Genomic DNA, 7,078 nt, shown 5'->3' with positions numbered 1-7,078 from the left:
ATTTTAAATCCATCATTTATGATAGGCAATGCGGGGGAGGGAATCAAACTAGTTTTGAAATAGTGTTCAAATGTGACAAAGAATAGGTTGAGAGGGATATAGACACTGCTGATGAGAAGTCAGAATTAATTCTAGGGGAAAAAATTCTATCATGTAGATCCCAGAACAGACATGGGCAAAACGCAGCCCACATGCAGCCCACCAGGCCATTCTATCTGGCCCACGGGGCCCCTAAAAAATTTAGAAAATTAATATTTATCTGCCCCAGGCTGCCTGTCATGCAGCCCTCGATGGTTTACCAAAACTCAGTAAGCGGCCCTCCACCCAAAATAATTGCCCACCCCATCCTAGAATATGTTATTAATGTTGTACAAATTCTAGAAAATATTCAGTTCTCACAGGCTTAGAAGATAAGAAATCTTTAAGTACAACAGAACATTCTTGATACATAGCTACCACAATACACCCTAGTGAAATTGTTTTCTAGGGGACGTTGTTTTGTTTTGGTTTCTTTTAATCTCTACTGTTTCTTCCTGAGAAATGCAATGTAGCCTTAAAGAGTATGTATATTCTTCAGGGTGATAATGTGAATTTAACCAACAAAACTGGCTTCAGAGAAATTAATCTGCTTCTCCTTTGTTGCTATGCAGCCAGACTCAGGTGGTGTTAACAAGGAGGAACAGGAGCTGCACAACAATCGGCCTTTGGAAAAACAAAACCAGGGTTAAGTCAAGAGCTATTATCTTTCCTGCTAGTTAGTGAAAGAAGTGAAAAACAAAACGTTGTTTTGATTTAATCAGCAGCATGTTCTTTATACCTTGATCTGCTCATTTTCCTCAGCATGGAATAAAAGCTCAGAGATTTTAACAATATTTTCAGAGTAAGATGATCAATGCTGTCAACCTCAAACTTTCAAGTTCCTTGCTTCTGGTTTCTGAGCCTCTAAGATGTTTGCTTCAGGCTTTCATAGCTTTCTTTGCAACTGCAAGGAAAAGATATTTCTTCTTATAAAATGAAAACTAAAATCATCGATCACCTGACTCCTATAGCCAAGGCTTTGCGGAAAGAAAATACGGAATATACTAAAGCCATATACAGATGTTCAATTTCTCCTGGGAGAGAGTCTCTGCTACTCTAGTAGATACCATGAGTTCAGGATTTTTCCTCCCAGAGCAAAAATGGCCATTCCAGAAGAAAAGTTACCTGGAAACAACTAGGGTTAAATGGCTCCTGCAAAAGTTTCTCCTGGGACAGTGAATGTCTGTATGTTTCCTTCTGAGAGAACCATATCAGAGTCCTCCAACATCCCAATGTGCTTTGTTTCCACCCCTCTGGGCAGTGCATCACTCAGGCTGGACTCTACTACTCCAGCCTATCAGGGAGCAGACCACACCCCCTTCACAATCCCCACATTGTGTTGCAAAGATACACAAGCTGACCCCAAGCAACCTGGCTTATGCAATCAGTGGTCCCCAGATACGTTTTTTTTATTTTAAAGCCAGGAAAAACACCTAGGAGAATTCTCGCAGATCATTTGAACATGTGTATATACACAGATTAAAACACATTTTGAATTGCTGAGCGTGTAAAACTATAATTTAGTGAATTTATACCTACTTGCTGTTCTTTAAAAACATTACTTGCTCTCATGTTCTACTCATTCCTCCTCCTGAGCCTCTTCCCCGCCTCCCACCCAACCCCAAGAATTACCACTTCTTTAAAATTAGTTAAGGGCAGCCAACTTACTGTATATACAAAAATGAGTAAAATGCAAGTCTCATGTAATGTTTTAAATTAAGTAGATTTGTATATTCAATCATGTTTTTAGAAGAAATGTATCTTAATGCATTTAAAGTTTGCCTGTGTAGGTATGTATGTAGCTTTGTGACACAGCTTGGCACAACTGAAAAATCATGTTGGTACTTGAAGAAACAACCACCCAGAAAGCAGCAGTAAATGATGGCATGGACTGCCAGGCAGGTGGTTTACCCTTCCCTGCCTGTTCCCTCAAGACAGCACTGGCAGCTACAAGTAAGCTGGGGGACATGGGTGGGGGAGAGAGGATCTGGGTGCCGGAGGAACGGGGGTACACCAGGCCCAAATCTGGAGAAGAGGCAGCTGGTAGGGGACAGCACCAGAGGATGGTGGGCCTGATGTGGGCTGGCAGGTGAGCGTTGGGGGTGGCAGCCTGCTTTGGGGAAAAAGGGGGCATCAGACCCAACCTAGGCCAGTGGGGCAGGTGTTACACTAACCTGTAGCCACAAATTAAATGTGTAACGAAGCCCTCAGAGTATCATGGAGGAAGTAGGCTTTTGTTTCCTGTAGCAACAAGTACTTAGCTCAGAGAGCAGCTGCTCCAGCAGTGTAGACAGGCAAGTTCTCCTTCCCTACCTGCTCCCCTTGGGAGCAAACCAGGGGACAGAAGGAATGCGTGAGTCATGAGAGCTTGGGGAAGCGCACAGAATGGGAGGGGAGGGGATTCTTACCTTTCAGTTTTCAAGGCCCTGCTCACTTAAAAATGCAACTGCTCTATACTTGAACTAATGCTAATTACCACTTAGGTTTCTCTAAGTGTAGAGTGTAACAAGGCCCTAATATTTTAGGACATTTGATAGAAGTGTTCTGGAGGTATTTCTTCAACAAGTTCATAGGTTAACATGTTTAACATAAGGTAAAAACAGGATCAATAAAGGAATCTGCCAAGTTCTAAAGGAATGGTTATTTATTCTATCTTTATGAAAGATGCCATTCCCCACATTACCACAAGCATAGCCAATAGACCTGTGCAAAGCAGAAAGTATTCGCTTTGGATTTGGCAATTCGGAGGGACAGTGATTCGATTCGGCGATTCAAATAACTGTCCCGATTCGATCTGGCTGAATCTGAAGATACTCAGTGCCGAATCTTGTTTGGCCATAGACTATACAGGCAGGCAGTGCTGGCAAGAGCACCTGGGGGAGCCCTGGTTTGAGCCAGCAGCCCCAGGAGAAGCCGCAGCTCATCCAGCTGCTCCCCACACCAGGGAGAGGCAGGCAGTGCTGGCAGCCCCGGGAGAAGCCATGGGAACTGGGGGGAATGACTAGGAGTTGGGGGGGGGGGCGCGGAATGGGACGACACCTATGTTCGTTTCCCCAGCCCCCCAATCATTCCCCGCAGCTCCCAATTCAATCCTCCAGCTCCTCCCAGGGCTACCAGCGCTGCCTGCCTTGCCCCAGCAGGGTGGCAGTCAGGGGAGCCACAGCTTCTCCCAGGGTTGCCAGCTCAAGCCGGGGTTCATCTGGCTGCTCCTGCCAGCCCTGCCTAGTGCCTGCCTGTACAGTCTATGGCCAAACCTCCAAATCTCTCCAGAGGCTTCCAATTTGATTCAGAGAGATTAATGGGTCTCCTGATTTGATTCAGATTCTGAGATTCAGCTGCCAAAAGTCAGGCTGAATCTCCTCTTAATCGAATCAGCTACTGAAGATTCGCATAGCCCTAATAGCTAATTCAATTGAAAAAATACTCATTGACAGACTATTCATGGAATCTTTTCTATATTGTTTGCAGACAGCAAGGCTTTTCAGTTATTGTTCTGAACATGGGATTTTGTACCAGGCTCTATGCCCATGCCTCAACTCCTATGTTGTCATTTAGTTAGCCTGTCTGAGAAGGACTTCAAATGGTTCATCTTCCAAGCTCACCTTATTTGCTATACTGAGGGCATGCCTACGAGACATTTACTTCATGTAAAGGAACAATGGTCATAAGCTGATGGAGAATAGGTTTAGGTTGGAGATCAGAATGCAATATTTTACAGTTAGGGTGGCCAAAATCAGGAACCAACTTCCCAGGGAAGTGGTCCTCGCCCCTACCTTGGGCAAATTCAAGAGGAGGTTGGACGATCACCTGTCTGGGGTCTTGTGAACCCAGCATTCATTCCTGTCTGGGGTCTTGTGAACCCAGCATTTATTCCTGCTTGTGGCAGGGGGGTCAGGCTAGATGATCTGTTCAGGTCCCTCCTGACCCTAGCTACTATGAAACTATGACTAAGTGCACAGTAAACATCTCAGTATCTACAAGTGAGCCCTTGTTAGGAAACTAATGAACTCCACAGCAGGGTAGTACTTGTAAATAAATTCTAACTACTTCTCGTGTTCAGCAGTACATGTGTAGATGCTGAGCTGACTGGCTGGGCACAAGGGTGCTTCAGTGCAGGGTTCTGCCTGGTGGCCAGCCTCACACTGAAGCACCCTCATGCACCAGCCAGCCCCCCTGCAGCACATCAAGTCTGGTCACAGCAGCCGCAAGCTGACAGGCTGACCCCTTCCACCCCACTTCTTCTCTGGGTCTCCTGCCAGAACAGGCTGCTCCGACCCAGCTCAATGTATACTGTGGTCCAGGTGCGCAGAACCAGCAAACCCGGAAACAATAAACTGTGGAACAATAAGCTCCATAAGGCACATGAATAAACTAATGGTACGTGTAGACAAGATCTAGTTAATGGCACATGTAATTAGGCTCAAGATCAACTAGAGAGTCAACATACACTTCTGGCCCTACTGCTTTGCCACAAGCTCTGAGGAATATTTACAGACTCAGGAATTGGTGCATATTTTTACACAAAAAGTATCTAAATGTTTAACGTGTTGGCAACCCAGCTTTCATTTTCTAAGTTATCTTCGCAGTCCCAAAGGCTGGAAACGTTTTTGCTAAATAAAATTAGGACTGTTGAGCACAATTCTATGGCAAAGACAGAATTTTGTGAAAATATATGGCCACCAAATAGATGCAGGGCGGTGCAGAAGTAATATCCTATTGGATAATCCTCTATTTTCTTTCAAAATAAGCATTTTAGATTCTATGGGTGTCTTGCACTCATCTGGAGAATTCTTCATATGCTGCTACTTAACTTGACAGGGAAAAAAAACAAAATAGACCCTGTAAAAAACAGGTATTTCTCTCAACTGTCTAGCATCAATATTTTATTTTGACTGGGGTGGGATGGGTGGGTGGAAATCAATTCATCTTTTTCTATCATTGCTTATATGGGTTAACTCCTAAGCCATCTAGAATTTATAAAAATTCTTCAAGCCACAACAGATGAGTCATAATTTATTCTGACGTACAAAATAGAAGCTATACGCTGCAGACTCTCCAATGGGCAGCCTCTCTCCCAGTTTCCTAAAAAACAAAGGCAAATAAATCAATCACCAGGAGACTTATTTAATAAATGTTATTAAATGTTTTGGTACATGTAATAGTACTCCACTGTCCCATCAGAAGGGAGTGTAAGAAAGGGGACCCAAGAGTCTTTACAACAAAAGATCAAGTGTGATTTTATTATTATTTTTTTAGAATTAAAACTTCTCTCTCCAGTACTCCTATAAAATTAATTTAGCAGGAGATAGCACTGTATTTAAGTATACAATGAGTCTACCACAACAGGATTTTTTCTGTAATTTTCATTTTCCTTCTTGTTATGAGACTGACTGCTTCATGTGAAGCCAGCAAACAGCAGAGCTCAGTCTTTGACTAGAAGACACCAGAGATGATTGCTGATTAAGAACGTCATTTCATTTCAAGAGGGCTCTTTAATGATTTGAGAACAGAGGCTACCAGAAAGCAAAAGTTGCATTACTCGAAAAAAGAATGAAAACTATTTTAGAGTCCAAGAGGAATACCCTGAAGTCAGTGCAAATAACATCATACAAAACACAAATGAACAACCATGGATTCATTCTTCATGACAGCCTAGTTACCCTGAATAGGTAGAGTAATATTAAATTATGAAATTGAAGACATACCAGTACCTCAGAAATCCGGGAAGATAAGGAAATTTGAGAACTGCCCTTAAAATGCCACCGACAAAGTGATAGAAAGTGCTAAAGGAATTTATTTCTCAAAAGGTATGTACAAAATGTATACAAGTGTGCAATTAAAATATCCAAACTCCCACAGACCCCACATGCCTGATGCACACAAGACTTCACTGCTACAGAAGTCCTGCCTGAAATGCCTGAGCAATTTAGTTCAAGCTATAATAGCCATCCCATCAGTTTAATCTGCCAGCACAATCAATTCTGCTATTCCTTCTAATATATCTTTGCCCCTCTCTTCGCCATTAGTCTGCCTCCACCTCTACATATGAAGTAGGTGTCATCCTCTCCTCCCCTCCCCCATTCTTCCCTTGGGATTACTGCTTGGTTCCCTGCTTGTCTAGATTATCCTGCTCCATTTACAACTTTAGGTAGTCAGTAGTTTGTGGTTCCACACTTGCTAGCAGCTAGAGCTGTGCAAAGAAAGCCTCAGTTGCTGATTTGATTCAAAGGAGATTCAGCCTGATTTGGCAGCCGAATCAGCAAGTCAAATTGGGAGACCAATTAAAAGGTCCAAATTGATCTGAAGCCTCCGAATAGATTCAGAGAAGATACGGAGATTTGGAGAGTCTGTGCTCCCCACCACAGGGAGCTGGACCTGGGCTCTGTGCCAGTAAGTAGGGGCCAGGGGGGAGGCTGAAGGAGGGGAGATGGGACCATGAAGGGACCCCGCCAGGCCCCATCTCCTGCCTGCTCCCCCAGGCTCCCTGAGCACCCCCCCAACCCCATCAATGGCTGCCCTGCCTGGTCCCAGCATCCTGGCACTTAAAAAAAAAATTAAGAGCCCCACACTCACTGGCTACTGCAGTAGATGTTGGGGCCTCTGGGGGGCTCATGGCAGAGCACCCCCATGCAGTGCAGGGAAGTGGGGATTGCTGCACCTCCCACCCCCACCTGGCAAGGAGCTGACTTCAAAAAAAAGTGCCAGGATGCTGGGGCTGGGACAATAGGTGGGGGATGGGGCCTGTTCAATTCGGAGATTTGGCCAATTCTGCCATGGCTGAATCCTCTGAGTCAGATTCAGCTGAATCAATTCTCCAGCTCGAATCACTGTCCCTCAAGTCAGCTGAATCTGAAGTGAATACTAGCTGCTTTGCACAGGCCTACTAGCAGCTCCAGTCTTGTTACTGGCTGCAGTCTTTAAAGGTCATCCTTTCTGCCTTGGCTGCAGGAACAGTAGCAGTTATTAGAGGCAGTCTGTTTTTATATGCTCCAAGAGGTGG

General features: G+C 44.4%; 1 long non-coding RNA gene across 1 annotated transcript; it reads right to left on the bottom strand.

The window, feature by feature from the left end:
- Nucleotides 1-434: 434 nt before the first annotated feature.
- LOC112551075 lies at nt 435-5,162 on the bottom strand. Its single transcript, XR_003095219.1, has 3 exons — nt 5,106-5,162; nt 818-982; nt 435-702 (listed from the first exon to the last, which is right to left on the bottom strand). It is a non-coding gene; the product is annotated as an uncharacterized LOC112551075 (long non-coding RNA).
- Nucleotides 5,163-7,078: the final 1,916 nt, after the last annotated feature.

Source organism: Alligator sinensis, unplaced genomic scaffold (assembly GCF_000455745.1).
Source record: "Alligator sinensis unplaced genomic scaffold, ASM45574v1 scaffold479_1, whole genome shotgun sequence".
Lineage (NCBI taxonomy): Eukaryota > Metazoa > Chordata > Crocodylia > Alligatoridae > Alligator > Alligator sinensis.
The sequence above is the reverse complement of the archived record's forward strand: the minus strand, read 5'-3'. Positions and strand labels throughout refer to the sequence as shown.